This window comes from Bombina bombina, chromosome 5 (assembly GCF_027579735.1).
Source record: "Bombina bombina isolate aBomBom1 chromosome 5, aBomBom1.pri, whole genome shotgun sequence".
Classification (NCBI taxonomy): Eukaryota; Metazoa; Chordata; class Amphibia; order Anura; family Bombinatoridae; genus Bombina; species Bombina bombina.
The window spans coordinates 98,736,518-98,762,326 of NC_069503.1; the positions used below are offsets into that span (position 1 = coordinate 98,736,518).

At 41.1% G+C, this 25,809-nt stretch overlaps 1 pseudogene; it reads left to right on the forward strand.

Moving 5' to 3' along the window:
• The first annotated feature begins 637 nt into the window (after positions 1–637).
• The window catches only part of LOC128659980 (zinc finger protein 585A-like), a 200,666-nt pseudogene continuing 175,494 nt past the window's right edge, over positions 638–25,809 (forward strand).

The window sequence follows — 25,809 nt, forward strand, 5'->3', positions numbered from 1 at the left end:
TTCACTTTCTGCAATGAGATTTTTTTTAGTGAAAAACTTTCTGCAGGTCATTTTTAAATAAAATAAAATTTTAAATTAGGCATTTCTATGATGACATCTCAGATCACTGTATGTTCTGCCTTGGGGTTCTGTCTGTTATTTACTGTTTGTTTTATATCTCTTGTTACTTTACTGGTCTGTGTTTTATTAATATCTCTCTGTTTCCTCTTGTCATGTGTATGTATATGTGAATATATATATAACACATTAGCAAAAACCTTACTTTAACCCCTGAAGGACCGGTTATTTCAGACTAAATCTTCCCCAAAAGACCAGAGCATTTTTAGCATTTTTGCCATCACTACATTTAAACAGAAATAGAGCCCCCCCGCTGGTCGCCCTATCTATGGTACTAACAGACAGTCTGCAGCTTTAGACCATTTTTTTATTTATTATTTTCTTCAGTGTATGATTACCCCCTTACCTTCCCACCTCCCTGATCCCTCCCAAAAAGCTCTCCAGCCCTCCACCTTTTAAATAATTTCTGCCATCTTAGGTAAGAAACCCAAAATGTATTTCATTATTTAAATAGAACAGATCATTTTAAACAACTTTCCACTATACTTCTATTAAGATATTTGCTTCATTCTCTAGGTATCCTTTATTGAAGGAGCAGCAATGCACTACTGGGAGCTAGCTGAGCACATAAGGTGAGCCAATGACAAGAGGCTTGTATGTGCCACTAATCAGCAGCTAGCGCACCATAGTGCATTATAAGCTTTGTCACAAAGGTCCCCAAGGAAATAAAGCAGATTTTATAATAGATTGAAATTGTAGAGTTGTTTAAATTTGAATCATAAAAGCTTAATTGTGACTTTGCTGTCCCTTTAATGTGTTTCTAATGACTTGTTTTACCGGTGTATAAAATAGTATACAGTGTATGGGAAATTTCACCTTTAGCTTTAGTTTTTATGTGAATTAACTGTTTGCTGTTTGTAATTTATTTTCATTATTAAATTGTACACAGCCTTTTAAATGACCTGAGGCAAATCCTGTTCACAGTAGTATTCATGTAACTAAGGTAGATATAATGACATCTGGCATCATTTTGTAAACTTCCATATGGAGTTACTCTGGCCAGATGCTTTCTTTACATTTTGTTTAATCAACGTCTGCATTTCTTTTATGTATAGACTTTTGATTCAGGAATTGCAAATCATCAGAAGAAATCTGGGGCAAAGATATTTTATCCCAAAATTGTATTCCTGTTCTGCTGATTTACCTCACCTTTTATTATAGATAGTTTTATAATACTCAAAATGTATTAATATTTCTAGTATTTGTATATCTTACACCTTGTTTTTTTATTGCCTCAATCATATTATTATTCTGTTTAGTTCTAATAATCCTAGAAAGATCTTGGGCAGACTTTACAAATTGGTCAGAATAACGTGCTCTAACTCTCATATCTTCTTGATATAACTTGTGCTTTATAAATAGCTCTCTTGCTGATTTAGCTGGGATAAACCTGTCCCAGTTCTCTTTTGTAGGGTTGGTCTTTGAACATATGGGGGAAAAAGAAACGTGAAGCTATTTCTTATAACTGTTTTGTTCACTATTCATGTGTTTAAAGGGACGTGATACCCAAATGTTGAAGCACTTGAAACTGATGCAGCATAGATGTAAAAAGCTGACTAGAAAATATCAACTGAACATCTCTATGTAAAACAGAAAAATAAAAAATAAATGTACAAATGATTCACAAAGTGAAACAAAATAACATAAATGTGAGAGCGTGAGTTAAACTAAAAAGTTCATTCAATAGTGGAAGGATATGTCCGTTCCTGGAGGGATCTCTTGGGACAGTGCTCTTCAATATATTCCTCAAAATGGAAGAAGAGATAAAAAAATAATAGTGTAACTCTGTAAAACAGCTGTGAACACTTATAGGTAAGGACACATGGTTACTCAGGTATCACTCCGCCCCTTGGTGTCACTGGCACGTTTTGACGTTAGTGAGAAAAAAGATTTCCAGTGACGCCAAGGGCGGAGTGATACCTTACCGGTATAGGGTTGCGGTTGGTAAGCGGTTTGGCTTCTGCCTTCCATCCGGGTCTGTGGTTAACTCTGGACTGAAATACTTTGTATATTGGTCTTCAGATCCCTTAACTATTGGTGTTCATGAAGCATTTGTGATGGTTTTAATGTTTTTAATAAATATATCTTTGCCATTCTGAGATACTGTTTGCCTACCAGTATAAAGTAGGTGTGCGCATCATATAGAGCTTGTAATAGCTCCATCAAATGTGAGTAACCATTTGTCCTTACCTACAAGTGTTCACAGCTGTTTTACAGTTACACTATTATTTTTTCATCTCTTCTTCCATTTTGAGGAATATATTGAAGAGCACTGTCCCAAGAGATCCCTCCAGGAATGGACATATCCTTCCACTATTGAATGAACTTTTTACTTTAACTCACGCTTTTACAATTATGTTAAAACAAAACGATATTTATATTCACACCCTACTATAAAGATACTTTAGTCCCAGGACTTGCAAGGGAGTGCACATCTAGCATGTGCAGGCACATTCATGTTATTTCCCTATTCAGTTTAAAATGCCATATGTGCATATCCTAAAAGTGCTAATTAAGTAAAAATAGTTTGCATAAAAAATTGTTTTAAAATTGCTGGCAAATATAATTTAATTTATTTTCAGGAGATTTGTGTGTGGTGTTGCACTAATCTAACACACTGGCCTAGTGAATACACTTTCCAAACAGATTAACACTTAGTTTTTTAATGGCCAACCCCCCCCACACACACACACACAGTTTGCCTTATTTGTAGGAGCCATTTTGATCTTACTGAGTAGACAAAGGGTTGTCACTGGTATTTTGTTAGCAACACTTGTATTGTTTGTATGATCTTATCACCCCTGTGCAGACTTATTAGGGGCAGACATGTAGCAGGGTCAGGTTTATGAAGCCTTTGTGATTACCTTGTATCTAGGAACCTTCTTCCAGCCCCCTGATCACATGACTGACTGTTTATTATCTATTGTCTTAAATTTAGCATTGTATTGTGCTAGATCTTAAATAACTTTCTGTGCCTGAACACAGTGTTATCTATATAGCCCACGTGTACTTTCTGTCTCTTTGTGTTGAAAAGAGATTTAAAAAGCATGTGATAAGAGGCAGCCCTCAAAGGCTTAGAAATTAGCATATGAGCCTACCTATGTTTAGTTTAAACTAAGAATACCAAGAGAAAAAAGCAAATTTGATGATAAAAGTAAATTGGAAAGTCAATTAAAATTAAAAGTCCTATCTGAATAATGAAAGTTTAATTTATACTTGACTGTCCCTTTAAGGACCACAGCACTTTTCCATTTTCTGACCGTTTGGGACCAAGGCTATTTTTACATTTTTGCTATGTTTGTGTTTAGCTGTAATTTTCTTCTAACTCATTTACTGTACCCCCACATATTATATACTGATTTTCTCGCCATTAAATGGACTTTCTAAAGATACCATTATTTTCATCATATCTTATAATTTACTATAAAAAATATATAAAATATAAGGAAAAAATGGAAAAAACATACTTTTTCTAACTTTGACCCCCAAAATCTGTTACACATCTACAACCACCAAAAAAACACACATGCTTAATAGTTTATAAATTTTGTCCTGAGTTTAGAAATACCCAATGTTTACATGTTCTTTGCTTTTTTTGCAAGTTATAGGGCAATAAATACAAGTAGCACTTTGCTATTTCCAAACCATTTTTTTCTCTCCAAATTAGCGATAGTTACATTGGAACAGTGATATCTGTCAGAAATCCCTGAATATCCCTTGACATGTATATGAATTTTTTTAGAAGACAACCCAAAGTATTGATCTAGGCACATTTTGGTGTATTTCATGCCAAATGCGTTTAAATAAAAAAAATCATTGGCTTTGTCACAAGCTTTTTCACAAAGTTTAGGTTTCTCACTGAAATTATTTGCAAACAGTTTGTGCAATTATGGCACACATAGTTGTAAATGCTTCTCTGGGATCCCCTTTGTTCAGAAATAGCAGACATATATGGCTTTGGCGTTGCTTTTTGGTAATTAGAAGGCCGCTAAATACCGCTGCGCACCACACAGGTATTATGCCCAGCAGTGAAGGGGTTAATTAGGGAGCCTGTAGGGTTAATTTTAGCTGTAGTGTAGTAGACAACCCAAAGTATTGATCTAGGCCCATTTTGGTATATTTCACGCCACCATTTTACCGCCCAAAAATTAACTTTTTCACAATTTTTTTTTTTTTTTACATATAATTTTTATTGAAACAGAATGGGTACAGCTTGAAGACAAAGAAGACATCATATTACAGACATATAATGACACTTTATAATTATATCTCCATCTTCATCTAGTAGTAAAGTTCAGACAAAATAAATTCTCGCACCCATAATGAGGTTTTTTTAAATTTTTATGCCCTACCGTCTTTCTCTCCACAGTGGGAGAGGGGGGGCATCCATTCATCCACTCATACCAGGAACAATAACAAAAAAGAAGGGAGAGAAAAAAAAAAAAAAAAAAAGGGAAAAAAATACTCTGTTACCCCTCTCCTCACAACCACCCCCTCTCCCCCTATTACCTATAGTCTCCATCCAGGCCTCTCGTACTAGTCATCCCAGATCAATACCATTCAGTTGGGAAGACCCCTGTCAGAATCAAAGTTTCAAAGTATTCTGTTCTTCGCAAATTAAAAATAAGGGAGAACTGAATATCACGTGGGTAAGATAAAATAACTTTTAGCCATTTTGAAAAGAAAGCTTTAATTTTTCTTTTTTGTGAGACTGAGATACTCATTTGTTCAAAAATTATCTGTGCATGTATTGAATTTATGAAGCAAGACATAGGAGGGGCCTTTTTACTTTTCCAGTGTTTTAATATTAAGTTACGTCCCAACATGATTGTCGTATTAATAAGGTTGATATTATCTCTATTAGTCTCTGTAGTGGCAAGAAAAAAAATATGTTTCTCCAACATAGGTGTGTCCGGTCCACGGCGTCATCCTTACTTGTGGGATATTCTCTTCCCCAACAGGAAATGGCAAAGAGCCCAGCAAAGCTGGTCACATGATCCCTCCTAGGCTCCGCCTACCCCAGTCATTCTCTTTGCCGTTGTACAGGCAACATCTCCACGGAGATGGCTTAGAGTTTTTTAGTGTTTAACTGTAGTTTTTATTATTCAATCAAGAGTTTGTTATTTTGAAATAGTGCTGGTATGTACTATTTACTCAGAAACAGAAAAGAGATGAAGATTTCTGTTTGTATGAGGAAAATGATTTTAGCAACCGTAACTAAAATCCATGGCTGTTCCACACAGGACTGTTGAGAGCAATTAACTTCAGTTGGGGGAACAGTGTGCAGTCTCTTGCTGCTTGAGGTATGACACATTCTAACAAGACGATGTAATGCTGGAAGCTGTCATTTTCCCTATGGGATCCGGTAAGCCATGTTTATTACGATCATAAATAAGGGCTTCACAAGGGCTTATTAAGACTGTAGACTGTTTCTGGGCTAAATCGATTCATTATTAACACATATTTAGCCTTGAGGAATCATTTTATCTGGGTATTTTGATATAATAATATCGGCAGGCACTGTATTAGACACCTTATTCCTTAGGGGCTTTCCCAAAGCTTAAGCAGAGCCTCATTTTCGCGCCGGTGTGGCGCACTTGTTTTTGAGAGGCATGGCATGCAGTCGCATGTGAGAGGAGCTCTGATACTTAGAAAAGACTTTCTGAAGGCGTCATTTGGTATCGTATTCCCCTTTGGGCTTGGTTGGGTCTCAGCAAAGCAGATACCAGGGACTGTAAAGGGGTTAAAGTTTAAAACGGCTCCGGTTCCGTTATTTTAAGGGTTAAAGCTTCCAAATTTGGTGTGCAATACTTTTAAGGCTTTAAGACACTGTGGTGAAAATTTGGTGAATTTTGAACAATTCCTTCATGTTTTTTCGCAATTGCAGTAATAAAGTGTGTTCAGTTTAAAATTTAAAGTGACAGTAACGGTTTTATTTTAAAACGTTTTTGTACTTTGTTATCAAGTTTATGCCTGTTTAACATGTCTGAACTACCAGATAGACTGTGTTCTGAATGTGGGGAAGCCAGAATTCCTATTCATTTAAATAAATGTGATTTATGTGATAATGACAATGATGCCCAAGATGATTCCTCAAGTGAGGGGAGTAAGCATGGTACTGCATCATTCCCTCCTTCGTCTACACGAGTCTTGCCCACTCAGGAGGCCCCTAGTACATCTAGCGCGCCAATACTCCTTACTATGCAACAATTAACGGCTGTAATGGATAATTCTGTCAAAAACATTTTAGCCAAAATGAACCCTTGTCAGCGTAAGCGTGGCTGCTCTGTTTTAGATACTGAAGAGCATGACGACGCTGATATTAATATCTCTGAAGGGCCCCTAACCCAGTCTGAGGGGGCCAGGGAGGTTTTGTCTGAGGGAGAAATTACTGATTCAGGGAACATTTCTCAACAGGCTGAACCTGATGTGATTGCATTTAAATTTAAGTTGGAACATCTCCGCATTCTGCTTAAGGAGGTATTATCCACTCTGGATGATTGTGAAAAGTTGGTCATCCCAGAGAAACTATGTAAAATGGACAAGTTCCTAGAGGTGCCGGGGCTCCCAGAAGCTTTTCCTATACCCAAGCGGGTGGCGGACATTGTTAATAAAGAATGGGAAAGGCCCGGTATTCCTTTCGTCCCTCCCCCCATATTTAAAAAATTGTTTCCTATGGTCGACCCCAGAAAGGACTTATGGCAGACAGTCCCCAAGGTCGAGGGAGCGGTTTCCACTTTAAACAAACGCACCACTATACCCATAGAGGATAGTTGTGCTTTCAAAGATCCTATGGATAAAAAATTAGAAGGTTTGCTTAAAAAGATGTTTGTTCAGCAGGGTTACCTTCTACAACCAATTTCATGCATTGTCCCTGTCGCTACAGCCGCATGTTTCTGGTTCGATGAGCTGATAAAGACGCTCGATAGTGATTCTCCTCCTTATGAGGAGATTATGGACAGAATCAATGCTCTCAAATTGGCTAATTCTTTCACCCTAGACGCCACTTTGCAATTGGCTAGGTTAGCGGCTAAGAATTCTGGGTTTGCTATTGTGGCGCGCAGAGCGCTTTGGTTGAAATCTTGGTCGGCTGATGCGTCTTCCAAGAACAAGCTACTAAACATTCCTTTCAAGGGGAAAACGCTGTTTGGCCCTGACTTGAAAGAGATTATCTCTGATATCACTGGGGGTAAGGGCCACGCCCTTCCTCAGGATCGGCCTTTCAAGGCAAAAAATAGACCTAATTTTCGTCCCTTTCGTAAAAACGGACCAGCCCAAAGTGCTACGTCCTCTAAGCAAGAGGGTAATACTTCTCAAGCCAAGCCAGCTTGGAGACCAATGCAAGGCTGGAACAAGGGAAAGCAGGCCAAGAAACCTGCCACTGCTACCAAGACAGCATGAAATGTTGGCCCCCGATCCGGGACCGGATCTGGTGGGGGGCAGACTCTCTCTCTTCGCTCAGGCTTGGGCAAGAGATGTTCTGGATCCTTGGGCGCTAGAAATAGTCTCCCAAGGTTATCTTCTGGAATTCAAGGGACTTCCCCCAAGGGGGAGGTTCCACAGGTCTCTGTTGTCTTCAGACCACATAAAAAGACAGGCGTTCTTACATTGTGTAGAAGACCTGTTAAAAATGGGAGTGATTCATCCAGTTCCATTAAGAGAACAAGGGATGGGGTTCTACTCCAATCTGTTCATAGTTCCCAAAAAAGAGGGAACGTTCAGACCAATCTTAGATCTCAAGATCTTAAACAAGTTTCTCAAGGTTCCATCGTTCAAGATGGAAACCATTCGAACTATTCTTCCTTCCATCCAGGAAGGTCAATTCATGACCACGGTGGATTTAAAGGATGCGTATCTACATATTCCTATCCACAAGGAACATCATCGGTTCCTAAGGTTCGCATTCCTGGACAAACATTACCAGTTCGTGGCGCTTCCTTTCGGATTAGCCACTGCTCCAAGGATTTTCACAAAGGTACTAGGGTCCCTTCTAGCTGTGCTACGACCAAGGGGCGTTGCGGTAGTACCTTACTTGGACGACATTCTGATTCAAGCGTCGTCCCTTCCTCAAGCAAAGGCTCACACGGACATCGTCCTGGCCTTTCTCAGATCTCACGGATGGAAAGTGAACGTGGAAAAGAGTTCTCTATCCCCGTCAACAAGGGTTCCCTTCTTGGGAACAATTATAGACTCCTTAGAAATGAGGATTTTTCTGACAGAAGTCAGAAAAACAAAACTTCTAGACTCTTGTCGGATACTTCATTCCGTTCCTCTTCCTTCCATAGCTCAGTGCATGGAAGTGATCGGGTTAATGGTAGCGGCAATGGACATAGTTCCTTTTGCGCGCATTCATCTAAGACCATTACAACTGTGCATGCTCAGTCAGTGGAATGGGGACTATACAGACTTGTCTCCGAAGATACAAGTAAATCAGAGGACCAGAGACTCACTCCGTTGGTGGCTGTCCCTGGACAACCTGTCACAAGGGATGACATTCCGCAGACCAGAGTGGGTCATTGTCACGACCGACGCCAGTCTGATGGGCTGGGGCGCGGTCTGGGGATCCCTGAAAGCTCAGGGTCTTTGGTCTCGGGAAGAATCTCTTCTACCGATAAATATTCTGGAACTGAGAGCGATATTCAATGCTCTCAAGGCTTGGCCTCAGCTAGCGAGGACCAAGTTCATACGGTTTCAATCAGACAACATGACAACTGTTGCGTACATCAACCATCAGGGGGGAACAAGGAGTTCCCTAGCGATGGAAGAAGTGACCAAAATCATTCTATGGGCGGAGTCTCACTCCTGCCACCTGTCTGCTATCCACATCCCAGGAGTGGAAAATTGGGAAGCGGATTTTCTGAGTCGTCAGACATTGCATCCGGGGGAGTGGGAACTCCATCCGGAAATCTTTGCCCAAGTCACTCACCTGTGGGGCATTCCAGACATGGATCTGACGGCCTCTCGTCAGAACTTCAAAGTTCCTTGCTACGGGGCCAGATCCAGGGATCCCAAGGCGGCTCTAGTGGATGCACTAGTAGCACCTTGGACCTTCAAACTAGCTTATGTGTTCCCGCTATTTCCTCTCATCCCCAGGCTGGTAGCCAGGATCAATCAGGAGAGGGCGTCGGTGATCTTGATAGCTCCTGCGTGGCCACGCAGGACTTGGTATGCAGATCTGGTGAATATGTCATCGGCTCCACCTTGGAAGCTACCTTTGAGACGAGACCTTCTTGTTCAGGGTCCGTTCGAACATCCGAATCTGGTTTCACTCCAGCTGACTGCTTGGAGATTGAACGCTTGATTTTATCGAAGCGAGGATTCTCAGACTCTGTTATCGATACTCTTGTTCAGGCCAGAAAGCCTGTAACTAGAAAGATTTACCACAAAATTTGGAAAAAATATATCTGTTGGTGTGAATCTAAAGGATTCCCTTGGGACAAGGTTAAGATTCCTAGGATTCTATCCTTCCTTCAAGAAGGATTGGAAAAAGGATTATCTGCAAGTTCCCTGAAGGGACAGATTTCTGCCTTGTCGGTGTTACTTCACAAAAAGCTGGCAGCTGTGCCAGATGTTCAAGCCTTTGTTCAGGCTCTGGTTAGAATCAAGCCTGTTTACAAACCTTTGACTCCTCCTTGGAGTCTCAATTTAGTTCTTTCAGTTCTTCAGGGGGTTCCGTTTGAACCCTTACATTCCGTTGATATTAAGTTATTATCTTGGAAAGTTTTGTTTTTAGTTGCAATTTCTTCTGCTAGAAGAGTTTCAGAATTATCTGCTCTGCAGTGTTCTCCTCCTTATCTGGTGTTCCATGCAGATAAGGTGGTTTTACGTACTAAACCTGGTTTTCTTCCAAAAGTTGTTTCTAACAAAAACATTAACCAGGAGATTATCGTACCTTCTCTGTGTCCGAAACCAGTTTCAAAGAAGGAACGTTTGTTGCACAATTTGGATGTTGTTCGCGCTCTAAAATTCTATTTAGATGCTACAAAGGATTTTAGACAAACATCTTCCTTGTTTGTTGTTTATTCCGGTAAAAGGAGAGGTCAAAAAGCAACTTCTACCTCTCTCTCTTTTTGGATTAAAAGCATCATCAGATTGGCTTACGAGACTGCCGGACGGCAGCCTCCCGAAAGAATCACAGCTCATTCCACTAGGGCTGTGGCTTCCACATGGGCCTTCAAGAACGAGGCTTCTGTTGATCAGATATGTAGGGCAGCGACTTGGTCTTCACTGCACACTTTTACCAAATTTTACAAGTTTGATACTTTTGCTTCTTCTGAGGCTATTTTTGGGAGAAAGGTTTTGCAAGCCGTGGTGCCTTCCATTTAGGTGACCTGATTTGCTCCCTCCCTTCATCCGTGTCCTAAAGCTTTGGTATTGGTTCCCACAAGTAAGGATGACGCCGTGGACCGGACACACCTATGTTGGAGAAAACAGAATTTATGTTTACCTGATAAATTACTTTCTCCAACGGTGTGTCCGGTCCACGGCCCGCCCTGGTTTTTTTAATCAGGTCTGATAATTTATTTTCTTTAACTACAGTCACCACGGTACCATATGGTTTCTCCTATGCAAATATTCCTCCTTAACGTCGGTCGAATGACTGGGGTAGGCGGAGCCTAGGAGGGATCATGTGACCAGCTTTGCTGGGCTCTTTGCCATTTCCTGTTGGGGAAGAGAATATCCCACAAGTAAGGATGACGCCGTGGACCGGACACACCGTTGGAGAAAGTAATTTATCAGGTAAACATAAATTCTGTTTTAGATGTAATCTTTAATCTAGTATCTAACATCTTATTGAGCCAAAATTCTATTTTGATCCAGAACTGCAGGATTTTGGGACATTCCCAGAAGCAATGCACTGTATCTGCACCTGGATTATTACATCTGGGACAATTATTAGCGAAATTTGAATTCCATTTAGTCATTTTCATTGGCGTCAAATAAGCCTTACTAATTAATTTTATATGTGATTCTATCCAGACTGTCGAGATAGAAGCACTCTTGACCCACTTGAAACTTGCTTTAAGCATATCTGCAGTCATGTTATCAAAATGGGTTGTCCATTTCTCAGAGAGACTATTAATTATTAACTGGCCCTGTTTAGCAAGCATAATTTTATATAGTAAGGCGATACTATGTTTGCCTGTTTTATAATATGTTAAATATGTTTCAATTTGTCCCCATCCTTCACGTTCTAAATTTGATATTTTATTTTCTGCTATAAAATGTCTGATTTGCAAATAGGGGAAGAAGTTTTTATTTGAAAGGTCAAATTCTCTGGCAATGTCCTCAAACGATCTAATCTGAAGATAATTATTTAAACATTGATAGACATAAAATAGGCCTTTTTGGGACCATACATTATAGACTTCATAGGATAAACCTGGCGTAAATTTTGGGTTACCTTCTATTGGTAGGAGTGGAGATGTTTCAAAGTTTAGATTAAGTAAATTATTCAGTTTCTGCCATGCTTCAATAGTGTTACGTATTAATAGCATCTTTTTAATATCCTTTGGTATATATGGTATTGGGCAATGCAACAAGGCTTTCAATGTATATGGAGCACTAAGTTGTTCTTCCATATACACATGTGTCAGGTAGTTGGCTTCTGTTACCCAGTCAAATGCGAAACGAGCTAATATGGCTATGTTATACTTTTTAATATCTGGAAAAGATAAACCGCCGTCTTCAAATCTGAGTGTTAGTTTTGCTAGGGAAAGCATATGTCTCTTGTTATTCCAGAAGAAATTAGCACATTCTCTATTAAATCTTTTTATATCTTGACTCTTTATAAAGAGTGGTAGATTTTGCATAATATACGTTAATTGAGGAAACAAAATAGTTTTTATAATCATTACCTTGGCCGAGAGGGAGATAGGGAACATAATCCAGCGTTGTAATTTCTCTGAAGCTTTTTTAAAGAAAGGAGAATAATTTAATTTATACCATTGGTTTGGGTCTACATGGAAATTTAGTCCTAGATACTTAATACTTAAAGACTCTTGGAAAGGATGATCTTGTATGCTTTTTTTCGTCTTATGTAACCAGAGGATTTCAGACTTATTAGCATTAATTTTATAACCTGAAATAGAACCAAACATATCGATAATATTTAGGGCCTGTGGTATATTCCTCTCTGTGTTTCTGATATATAATAGCAAATCATCTGCATATAAAGATAATACTAGTTTCTCTTGGCCTAATCTAATACCTTGTAGTTCTTGTCGCAATGTAACCGCCAAAGGTTCTATAGCAAGATTAAATAATAGCGGGGAAAGTGGGCATCCCTGTCTCGTTCCTCTATATAATGTTAAATTTGAAGTGTAACTGCCGTTAATTATAATACTGGACCGGGGACGGTCATATAAAATTTTAATAAATTGCACGAAATGGCCTGAGAAGCCAAAAAAGTTTAAAGTCGAGAATAAATGATCCCAGCCCACGGAATCAAAGGCCTTTTCGGCGTCGATTGTGATTAATGCAAAGTCCTGGTTGTCTGTTTTTCTCTCTGATACTTTATTCCAGAAGTATTCAAGTACTAGAGCTACTTTCTGCATATTTTTGGTAGAGGATCTTTGGTACATAAAGCCCGTTTGATCAGTATGAATGATTGGATCAAGACAGAATTTTAATCGATTTGCAACGATATGAGTTAGTAATTTATAGTCTACATTAAGTAGTGAAATGGGCCTATATGACTTAGGGTCTAGTGGGTCTTTCCCTTTTTTCAAAATCAGTGATATAATAGAATCTGAGAAATACTTTGACATATTTATGCCATCTATGTAATATCCATTAAACAATAAGACTAGAGTATCTGTTATCTCTGATCTGAGTATTTTGTACATTTCTGCGGGTATCTGATCGGGGCCAGGAGCTTTATTGACTTTAGCATTATTTATGGCTTCTAGAACTTCCTCTTTCCTAATCGGTCTATTAAGGGCGCTAACTGCTTCTTGAGATATTTTAGGCAAGCTGATCTTGTGCCAAAAATTATTCTTATTCTCCATATTAATTTCTTTTACTGCATATAGATTTTGATAGTATTCTAGGAAAACATTTTTAATTCTTGCTTGATCAGTGACCCTATTTGTTCCCTCATAAATTGCTTCTATTGTATTGGATTTTTTCCTGGTCTTGTCCAACCTAGATAAAAATTGGGCCGACTTCCCGAATTGGCCTTTGTATTTGGTACTTATCTTAAGTTCTTCCCGGGCAACCTTTTGTTTAATAAAAATATCCCTTTCTGCTTTAGCTGTTTTATATTTATCCCCAAACTGCTTAGAGGGGTTATTAATATATTTGGTATATGCATTCTTTACTTGTTTAGATAGAAGAATTTCCCTTTCCTGTGATTTCCTTTTTTTTGCAATCATATATGCTTTAATATGTCCTCTTAGAAAGGCCTTGGCGGTTTCCCAAAATATTTCTATTTTCCCACGATACGCTCTATTTAAGAAGTCGTATTCTCTCCATTTACTTTTAAGCCAGTTATTAAATTCTATATTATCTGCTAAAAATTTTGGGAAGAAAAAGTTATTTCTTTCTCTATTCTGGGTTGGTAGTAGGTGAAAGTCTAAAGAGATAATTGCGTGATCTGAAATCAATATGTCCAGTATTTCTGCCTTGACTTCTAATTTGATTAAAGAGCTGGACAGCAAAAAAAAATCTATCCGAGAGAAGGAACCATGACTTTTGGAGTCACAGGTGAAAGACCTTGTATCAGGGTGCTGCAATCGCCAGATGTCATGTAGCTTTAGATCTTTGCATATTTGTTTAAAAATTTTTGCCTTCTGTTTAGAAAAAGTAGACTTTTTAAAGGAGCTTTTATCCAGTTTTTCTGTGGGTATTAGATTAAAATCACCCGCTAGAATTATATTCTGTCCTTGAAATTTGGTTAACATAAAAACTAAGTTATTCCAGAAACTAGGCTCTGTATTATTAGGACCATATACATTACAAATCACCAATTGAAGGCCGTCCACCTGTATCTCCAAGACCAGCCATCTCTCTTGCGGATCTAAAGTTATATTCAAGATACTATAAACTAGCTTTTTATTTATCAGAATGGCAACTCCTTTTTTCCTTCTGGAACAGGGAGCAGCTATCACCTCTCCAACCCATTTACTTTTAAGTTTCACAATTTCCTTCATTTTTAAGTGTGTTTCCTGTAGTAGGACTATGTCAGGATTGTGTTTGCCCAGTTGTCTAAGTATTATTTTCCTCTTGATTGGGGAGGTGATACCCCCCACATTCCATGATAAACACCTAATATTTCCTTTTATTTATAAAACATTCCTGATCCGAACGGGGTAAGAGGGGGAGGGGAGTAGGGGGCAGAGAGCAATTGAAGCAAAAAAGGGAGGAGGAAGAAGAGAGAAAAAAAAAAGGAAAAAAAAAAAGGGGAGGGGGGGAAACACCCACGCAAACATTCATACTACCATGTGGACAACAAAAAATCGCCAGCCAAAACAAAGTATAATTTGCTAGTTCCTCTAGCATGTAAATCAGCTTAAATACAAACCTATATATCATAAATGTAGAATAGATTTCAGTTTCATCAAGTATATTGACTAGCACCATAAATATGCTCAAGATAGATTGCCTCAGATGTGTTCCTTAGATCTTATGTAAGTGATATCTTATGTTTTTTGAGATACGCTTTGGCCTCTTCTAAATTATCTAATTTAACTATGCCATCCTTTTCTTCTATGAGAATTTTTGCTGGATACAATAATTTTGCTAAGAAGCCCTCTTGTATCAGCTTTGTACAAAAGGGTGCCATCTCTTTCCTCCTAAAAGCTGTATCTGAGGAATAGTCTTGAAAAGCTAAGATTTTATTTCCTCCAATATGAAGGTTTTCAATTTTTCTATATGCTCTAAGCGTATTTGTTTTATCCTGAAAGTTCAAGAATTTTATCAAAATTGGCCTATATGTATTTTTCCCATTATCTCTAGTTCTAGGGGGACCCAGTCTGTGTGCCCTTTCTATGAGTAATGGCACCTGTATAATACCTAGGGCTTGAGGGAGAGTTATTGATGCAAATTGTAGAAGGTCTTTATATTGATCTATCTCAGGCAGTCCTATTATTTTTAAATTATTCCGCCTGGAGCGGTCTTCTAGATCATCTATCCTGGCAGTCAACATTGTATTTTTTTTTTCAAGGTCTAATATTCTTTGAGAGTGATTGTTAGATATATCTTCTATTGTAGAAACTCTATCCTCTACTTCCGTAAGTCTATTGGCGAATACTTTTAGTTCTGATGATAGCCCAGATATTTGGATTTTAAGTAGTTCAAATTGGGGCATGAAAATATCACTGATCTGGGCAATTAGTGGTTGTAAGTCTGCTTTTAAATTGATTCCTTCGCTAGCATTTTCCATCATGATGTCCGATGTACGTGGCTTCCTGTCTTTTGTTTTAGGTGGCATGGTCTGTGAAAGTGTATTGTGAGGGGAGAGAAATTTTTCCATATATTTCTCGTGAACGTGGGGGAAAGAATAGAGTTGGCCACTAAGAAGTGGATAGACAAGTAAAAACTATACGTGGTTTAGGGGGGAGTAATCCCCACTTGTGGGAGTATAAAAAGTGAGAGGAAAAAAAAAAAAAAAAAAAAAAAGGGGACAAAGTGTAGATAATGTGCAATCTATAAAGTGATTTAAATGACCATGCTTATAGCCGCAACACAGTACATCGTGCCCTAGGTTTAAAATTTTTTTTTTTCCTTTTTTCTTTTTTTTAGGAAATTTGCCTTGTTGCTCCTGCTACTAGACAATTTGAAAAAGGGAAAGGCGTAGAAAACTGTTCCTACTGCAGGAAATATAGATAATGTTTGTAACTTTTACTTAAATTTAGATCCCCAGTTGGTGCCTTAACTATTTAGAATGAACTGTGTTATAATATCAATTTAAACCACTTTCCTTAAATTAATCCTAAAAGGGAGTATCCTTTTTCTCTTGATGTATTTTACCCAGAAGTCAGTAATAACCTTCAATTCAATATATAACTCTATGTTTTACTTGATAATTTAACACACAATCCAAATATAAAACACCTGCATCTGCTTCCTTCTACTAAATCTACATAGACTGAAATTTCCAGATATTATCTATTTAAAGGTCTATAAAGCATTAATTCAGGAAATAGCAGTTGTAATAAGTTCCCTCTTATGCTCCCTATATTAAACGGAACAATATTGTACCCAATATAGAGCTGATCCTAATATACTAGGTATATAATGTTTATATTTGTGAATAATTTTAACACACATTCCCTGAATTGACCCAAGGATCTGGATGTCTCGGTTTATCTATTACAAGAGATATTTTTATAGTCAAGACTTAATTCTATGGACTCTTTAGCCTATTGGCAATTTAACATGTAATTTATATAAAGATAGCCTGTGTCATCTATCTGCCAATATCTGCCAATAAGTCTAAATTTCTAGTTTCTCCAGGTATCTATCTCGAAATATACACTCACAGTTTGGGTATACTCAATCGATTATAACATTTTCAAGCACTATGTATATACAGTTTCACACAAATGAAAAAAAACTATATAACAAGCAGGCAACAGTTTCCAAGTTCTTAGTATTATGTTGCCACAATGTATATGAATTGGCTTGGCTCCCAGCTATTGTTATATCTGTGGCAAAAAGAAACAAGTTGTTGCCATCCAAAAAAACAACTGTGTATGCTCTCAGACTCACATCAGGATAGATTAGTTATTGCGCTAAAATTTGTAGGCACAAAGGTTAAAGACAAGGTTCATATGTCTGCAAACAACGTATTATACCCTTAAAATAGAGGCTTAAGTAAAGAAAGTACTTGCGTGTTGAGGATTTTGGATAGATTTTCCTTGCCCAGGATAGACCTTATTACCCCTGTACAGCGATCTTTAAGCAGTGTATGCATCCAGGAATTAACTCTGTGATAGTCTCTGCAGGCCAGGGCTTTGCTAAGAGGGATAATCTCCAATGTTTTACTCCGTCGAGACCGGGTTCTAATTGCCCCCCCTCTTCCAACTTCAGGAGGTCTTCTTTTCTTTTCCCACAGCAGCAGCGTTCTCACCGACCAGAGTTTCCTATCCTTCCGTCAGCTGCGCTGCCGCCTTACTCCTCGCAAAAGGGAAATCCCCGGACTCCAGTACAGTGGGGCAGATACAGCACTCCTGCTCCAATAGACGTTTCCACGCTCCGTAGTAGAGCCGGTCTGTATTCTCAACCAGGTGAGGGAGCTGGAACAACCAGGATTTTATCCTCTCGAGATCCTCCGTATCAGAGCCAATATATGTGGACACGATCAGCCTCCTCTCGGCAACAGTTCTCAGCCAGGTGAGAGAGCCAAGGCATTCAGGGTTTTTTTCTTTTTTTCCTCGGCGTTCCTCCGCAGTAGAATCGGTCAGTATGGGGGAAGTCAGTCTCTTCTCAGCGTCAGCTCTCAGCCAGGTGAGAAGCATCAGGGTAGTCAGGGTTTCTTTCTCAGTGTTCACCTCAGCTGCTCCATAAACAAGGCGTGAGGACTTAGACAGACCTCTGTCAGAAGTGGCACCCCTTATGTTAAGTGCAGCATTGGTCCGATTCTCTGCTAAGTAAAATTCAGTCTCTATTCTTTGTTATAGACAGCTCGCTATTTAAGCAATGTAACAATGGCTTGGCTGTGGCTCTAGCGATTGAGCCGCCGGCGGCTAACAGCAGACTTCCAGGTCGCACCCTAATTGAGATAGGGCAGTGTCCTAGGGAGTATGTGGCAAACTCCAGCAACGGACCGTGACCGGCATTGGTTCTTCATTGAGCTCCTGCAGGTAGCACGCTACTTTCGCATGCTCTGTCTAGCTCCTCCTTCCAGGAAGTCTCCCACACAATTTTAAATTTCTCACTGAAATTATTTACAAACAGTTAGTGCAATCATGGCACACGTGGTTGTAAATTCTTCTCTAGGATCCCCTTTGTTCAGAAATAGCAGACATATATGGCTTTGGCATTGCTTTTTGGTAATTAGAAGGCTGCAAAATGCTGCTGCGCACCACACGTGTATTATGCCCAGCAGTTAAAGTGTTAATTAGGTAGCTTGTAGGGTTAATTTTAGCTTTAGTGTAGAGATCAGCCTCCCACCTGACACATCCTGACCCCCCTCAAACAACTCCCTTCCCTCCCCCACCCCACAATTGTCACCGCCATCTTAAGTACTGGCAGAGAGCAGGCACATCTAGGAGAGGGACAGAGGGTGCACATGGGGACAGAAGGGAGGAGGAGGGAGAGGATAGGGAGGAACCCACACCAGGGACATCACAGGGAGAAAACCAAGTGTCCATGGAGGATGAGAGGCTGAGATGTCCCAACTTCTCATTTGCTGAAAATGTTGCCCTTGTCCAGGCCATCATGGACAATTACAGTGACCTCTCCGGGCAGGAGAAGGGCAAAGGCATTGCCAAAAAGAGAAAAATGGCATGGTTGGCGCTAGAGGATGCCGTCAACAGTGTGGACCCGCAGAGGAGGACTGTTGAGGGCCTTAAAAAAAATGCTAGAATGACTACAAGATAAAGGTCAAAGAAAAGATGGGGCAAGCAGCTATGCACCAGAAGAGAACAGGAGATAATACGCAGGTCCCTGAGTATCACAGCAGTCCATGGACTTCCAGGGGCTCGTGACTCTGTGCAACCAAAGCACATCATGCTGGTGAGTAACATCCCACACACCAGTATTATATGTATTTGAGATATTACATCCTTTAATATCACACATTCATGTACACAATGAGGAACATGGTATTTGGCATACTAACAAAGACATCTACAATTATACTTAACATTACTGCTACTTAACATATGCAATTCATGATATGAGGTGGAATAGTGCAATACTAACATGTCTCAGAGTAACACAGGACACAAGCCACATGTAGAGTTTTCATTGAATTGACACATAACTATTGTATGAAACACATCCCTGTATACTGCTCATATTTAAATCAATCAGAGAACTCACAATGTGCACATGCATGGTATAACATTTGACATGACATTCAGTATAGGCCCTAGCATGTATCAATGTACATTGTATGCCCACATGGACATATATCTTACTGTATTAATCCCTCTCATCCTTTGACTCCTTCACAGAACCTCCTGTTACGAGGATACAAATATCCATGCCACCACCACCACCAGTCTTCAGGTAACCGCAAGAACAGTATGCTCCCAGGCATGAGCATGGTTGAATGGCTTCAGTTGAGGACTTGGGAGTGATGCCACCACCATTGCCATATGACCCCTGGAAAGATTCCTGGCCAGAGGAATATCCTCCCTTTGGCTTTGAGGGGGAGCCAAGACAGCCACAAAGGGTCCATGTATTTACCCCCTCCCCCACAAGACAATCTCATGGCAGTCATGGATTTTACCCACAGACTATATCACAAGAAGTGCCAATTGGACATGCTGAGTGGTCACACACTGGTAATCAGTGGGACTATCAATCAACCATGAGAGCTCCACCATCCTCATCACTTGAACAAGCTCCACCATCCTCATCACTTGGACGAGCTCCACCATCTGCAGATGGAAATATAGCAGAAACTACAGCTGCACCTCAAGCACCATCAGATGCAGCTGAACCTGCCCCACAAGAACCATTGGTTGCAGCTGAACCTGCTCCACAAGAACCAGCAGATGTAGCTGAGCCTGCCCCACAAGAACGAGCAGATGTAGCTAAACCTGCCCCACAAGAACCAGCAGATTTAGCTGACCCTGCACCTCAAGCACCAGCAGATGCAGGTGACCCTGCCCCACAAGCAACTAGAAGCCCTGCTGCTCAAGAGCCTGTGGATGCATTGTATTCTCCCCTGGGTGAGGAATACATTGCACTCCAGAGTAGGCTCATAACAAGCCCCGAGAGCATACAAAGAGGCCAAGAGAGGTTATTCAGGAACAAAGAAAGGTTCATCAGGAACCAAGAGAGGATACAACAACGTAGCATAGAGCTACAGAGGGACATGGCAGCATCGTTAAGTGCAAGTGTTCAGAACCAGTCACAGATGATGTGAATTCTGTCTGATATGCAGATGTAAATGGACAATAGATGGAGAGAACAAAATCAACTCTTGGGTGTGTTGGTTGAGCACTTTAGACACCAGCAGGACACTGCCTCCAGCCTATCATCTGTGGCCAGCACACCAGCAGAAACACCAGAAATCTTCTAAAACCAGGAGAACAAGGACATCCACTAAAGACACCTCAGCTCCCTCATCCAAGAAGCAAAAAAACAAAATTTATGCTTACCTGATAAATTTCTTTCTCTTGTGGTGTATGCAGTTCACGGGTTCATCCATTACTTGTGGGATATTCTCCTTCCCAACAGGACTTCCCAACAGGAAGCTGCAAGAGGACACCCACAGCAGAGCTGTCTATATAGCTCCTCCCCTAACTGCCACCCCCAGTCATTCGACCGAAGACAAGCAAGAAAAAAAGGAGAAACTATAGGGTGCAGTGGTGACTGTAGTTTAAAAATAAAAAACACCTGCCTTAAAGTGACAGGGTGGACCGTGGACTGGATAACACCACAAGAGAAAGAAATTTATCAGGTAAGCATACATTTTGTTTTCTCTTGTAAGGTGTATCCAGTCCACGGGTTCATCCATTACTTGTGGGATACCAAAGCTTTAGGACACGGATGAAGGGAGGGACAAGGCAGGAACTTAAACGGAAGGCACCACTGCCTGCAAGACCTTTCTCCCAAAAATAGCCTCCGAGGAAGCAAAAGTATCAAATTTATAGAATTTAGAAAAAGTATGAAGCGAAGACCAAGTCGCCGCCTTAAAAATCTGTTCGAGGCCTCATTTTTAAAAGCCCATGTGGAAGCTACCGCTCTAGTGGAATGAGCTGTAATTCTTTCAGGAGGCTGCTGACCAGCAGTCTCATAAGCTAAACGGATTATGCTTCTCAGCCAAAAAGAAAGAGAAGATGCTGAAGCCTTTTGGCCTCTCCTCTGTCCAGAGTAGACAACAAACAATGCAGATGTTTGACGAAAATCCTTAGTAGCTTGTAAATAAAACTTTAAAGCACGATCCACGTCAAGATTGTGTAACAGACGTTCCTTCTTTGAAGAAGGATTAGGACACAGTGACGGAACAACAATCTCCTGATTGATATTCTTATTAGATACCACCTTAGGAAGAAACCCAGGTTTGGTACGCAAAACTACCTTATCTGCATGGAAGATCAGATAAGGGGAATCACACTGTAAGGCAGATAACTCTGAAACTCTTTGAGCCGAAGAGATAGCTACCAAAAACAGAACTTTCCAAGATAAAAGCTTGCTATCTATGGAATCTGTAATGGGGAAACAGGAAGGCGCCAATAGGGTGATAACGTATAGACCCAGACAGGTGAGTATAAGGAGAGAAAAGGTACTCACAAGCAGGGCGGCACTTGAACGTGCCTAACCAAGCGGGCCGGGACCACAGCGTCGCCCGGGAGACTCACAACGGCAACAACACCAATCCTCGAGCCGGACCAAGTTCCGTGTGGCCAATCAGGAACGCTGGATGATGACACACCTCCCTCTTCGTATGCCGATACTGATCACAGGCATAGAGGGTAGGAGACAGGAACAAACTGTGTAAGGCTCTCCCGAATACCGAGAGCTTGATTCACACAAGCCAACAAGCTTAGCGTGAAATTTCCTTTCCTCTATCTATATGAGGTGACCTTTTGTCAGACGCAGCTTATTGTACTCCTGTATTCAGAAGCTCATCTCTGCAGAAGAAAGGTGACTTTGCAGACAGGGTGTCTGCTATAAAGACATGAGACTTATGTATAAGGAGCTTATACATAAGTCTCATGTCTTTATAGCAGACACCCTGTCTGCAAAGTCACCTTTCTTCTGCAGAGATGAGCTTCTGAATACAGGAGTACAATAAGCTGCGTCTGACAAAAGGTCACCTCATATAGATAGAGGAAAGGAAATTTCACGCTAAGCTTGTTGGCTTGTGTGAATCAAGCTCTCGGTATTCGGGAGAGCCTTACACAGTTTGTTCCTGTCTCCTACCCTCTATGCCTGTGATCAGTATCGGCATACGAAGAGGGAGGTGTGTCATCATCCAGCGTTCCTGATTGGCCACACGGAACTTGGTCCGGCTCGAGGATTGGTGTTGTTGCCGTTGTGAGTCTCCCGGGCGACGCTGTGGTCCCGGCCCGCTTGGTTAGGCACGTTCAAGTGCCGCCCTGCTTGTGAGTACCTTTTCTCTCCTTATACTCACCTGTCTGGGTCTATACGTTATCACCCTATTGGCGCCTTCCTGTTCCCCACTACAGATTTCCTAACCGTCTACGCACGCTACAGAAGAGCAGCCTTATATCGGATTGTTTGCTACATTCGTCACCATAGGCGCACCTCCATCAAGGACTTATTTTGTTTTTGATATCTCTATCTATGGAATGCAGAGGTTCAAACGGAACCCCTTGAAAAACTTTAAGAACTAAATTTAAACTCCATGGCGGAGCAACAGGTTTAAACACAGGCTTGAAACTAACTAAAGCCTGACAAAACGCCTGAATGTCTGGAACATCTGCCAGACACTTGTGCAGAAGAATATACAGAGCAGAAATCTGTCCCTTTAAGGAACTAGCTGACAATCCCTTCTCCAATCCTACTTGGAGAAAGGATAATATCCTAGGAATCCTGACCTTACTCCATGAGTAACCCTTGGATTCACACCAAAGAAGATATTTACACCATATCTTATGATTGATTTTCCTGGTGACAGGCTTTCAAGCCTGAATCAAGGTATCAATGACCGACTCGGAGAAACCACGTTTTGATAAAATCAAGCGTTCAATCTCCAAGCAGTCAGCCGCAGAGAAATTAGATTTGTATGTTTGAATGGACCTTGGAGTAGAAGGTCCTGCCTCAGCGGCAGAGACCATGGTGGAAAGGATGACATGTCCACCAGATCTGCATACCAAGTCCTGCGTGGCCACGCAGGTGCTATCAAAATCACAGAAGCTCTCTCCTGCTTGATCTTGGCAATCAGACGAGGGAGGAGAGGAAATGGTGGGAACACATAAGCCAGGCTGAAGGACCAGGGCACTGCTAGAGCATCTATCAGCACTGCCTGGGAATCCCTTGACCTGGACCCGTAACAAGGAAGCTTGGCGTTCTGACGAGATGCCTTCAGATCCAGTTCTGGTTTGCCCCATAGTTGGATCAGCTGTGCAAATACCTCCGGATGGAGCTCCCACTCCCCCGGATGAAAAGTCTGCCGACTTAGAAAATCCTCCTCCCAGTTCTCTACTCCTGGGATATGGATAGCTGAGAGATGGCAAGAGTGAACCTCTGCCCATAGAATTATCTTTGAAACCACCAACATTGCCAGGGGGCTTCTTGTCCCTCCTGATGGTTGATATAGGCTACAGTCGTTATATTGTCCGACTGAAATCTGATGAACCTGACCGCAGCTAGTTGAGGCCAAGCCTGAAGAGCATTGAATATCGCTCTCAGTTCCAGAATGTTTATCGGAAGGAGGGCTTCCTCCTGAGTCCACGAACCCTGAGCCTTCAGGGAGTTCCAGACTGCGCCCCAGCCCAGAAGGCTGGCATCTGTTGTCACTATAGTCCACTCTGGCCTGCGGAAACTCATTCCCCTGGACAGATGGACCCAAGATAACCACCAGAGAAGAGAATCCCTGGTCTCTTGATCCAGATTTAGCAGAGGGGACAAATCTGTATAGTCCCCATTCCACTGATTGAGCATGCAAAGTTGCAGTGGTCTGAGATGTAGGCGGGCAAATGGAACTATGTCCATTGCCGCTACCATTCGGCCTATTACTTCCCTACACTGAGCCACTGACTGCCGAGAAGTGGAATGAAGAGCACGGCAGGAAGTTAGAAGCTTTGATAACCTGACCTCTGTCAGAAAAAATTTCATTTCTACTGAATCTATCAGTGTTCCTAGGAAGGAAACTCTTGTGAGAGGGGAGAGAGAACTCTTTTCTTTCTTCACCTTCAACCCGTGAGACCTCAGAAAGGCCAGAACAATGTCCGTATGGGACTTGGCGATTTGAAAAGTCGACGCCTGTATCAGAATGTCGTCTAGGTAAGGAGCCACCGACCGCTATGCCCCGTGACCTTAGAACCGCCAGTAGGGACCCTAGAACCTTCGTAAAGATTCTTGGTGCCATGGCTAGCCCAAAGGGAAGAGCCACAAACTGGTAATGCCTGTCTAAGAAGGCAAACCTGAGGAACTGATGATGCTGTCTGTGAATCGGAATGTGGAGATAAGCATCCTTTAAGTCCACGGTAGTCATATATTGACCCTCCTGGATCATAGGGAGGATGGTTCGGATAGTCTCCATCTTGAAGGATGGGACTCTGAGAAATTTGTTTAGGATCTTGAGATCCAAGATTGGTCTGAAAGTTCCCTCTTTTTTGGGAATTATAAACAGATTTGAATAGAAGCCCTGCCCCTGTTCCTCCCTTGGAACTAGGTAGATCACTCCCATAACCAGTAGGTCTTGAACACAACGTAAAAATGCCTCTCTCTTTATCTGGTTTACATATAATTGTGAGAGATGAAATCTTCCCTTTGGAGATGAAGCTTTGAAGTCCAGAAGATATCCCTGAGAAACAATCTCTAATGCCCAGGGATCCTGGACGTCTCTTGCCCAAGCCTGGGCGAAGAGAGAACGTCTGCCCCCTATTAGATCCGGTCCCGGATCAGGGGCTACTCCTTCATACTGTCTTAGAGGCGGCAGCAGGTTTTTTGGCCTGCTTCCCCTTGTTCCAAGCCAGGTTCAATCTCCAGACTGGTTTGGACTGGGCGAAATTTCCCTCTTGTTTTGCATTAGAGGAAGCTGAAGCTGCGCCACTCTTGAAGTTTCGAAATGAACGAAAATTATTCTGTTTGGTCCTTAATTTATTGGACCTATCCTGAGGAAGGGCATGACCTTTTCCTCCAGTAATATCAGAAATGATCTCCTTCAGGCCCAGCCCGAATAGGGTCTGTCCTTTGAAGGGGATGTTAAGAAGCTTAGACTTTGAAGTAACGTCTGCTGACCAGGACTTAAGCCATAGCGCCCTGCGCGCCAGAATGGCAAAACCTGAATTCTTAGCCGTTAGTTTGGTTAGATGAAAAACGGCGTCAGAAATAAAGGAATTAGCTAACTTGAGAGCTTTAATCCTGTCTAAAATATAATCTAACTGGGTCTCCACCTGTAGAGCCTCCTCAAGAGACTCGAACCAAAAAGCCGCTGCAGCAGTAACTGGGGCAATGCATGCAAGAGGCTGTAGAATAAAACCTTGATGGATAAAAATTTTCTTAAGGAGACCATCCAATTTTTTATCCATAGTATCTAAGAAAACACAACTGTCCTCAACGGGGATAGTTGTATGCTTAGCTAGGGTAGAGACTGCTCCCTCCACATTAGGGACCGTCTGCCACAAGTCCCCTATGGCGGCATCTATGGGAAACATCTTTTTAAAAGCAGGAGGGGGAGAGAACGGTACACCTGGTCTATCCCATTCCTTAGTAATAATTTCCGAAAACCTCTTAGCGACTGGAAAAACATCAGTGTAAACAGGCACTGCAAAGTATTTGTCCATTTTACAATGGGGTCACAATCATCCAGAGTCGCTAAAACCTCCCTGAGCAATAAGCAGAGGTGTTAAAGCTTAAATTTAAAGGCTGTCATTTCAG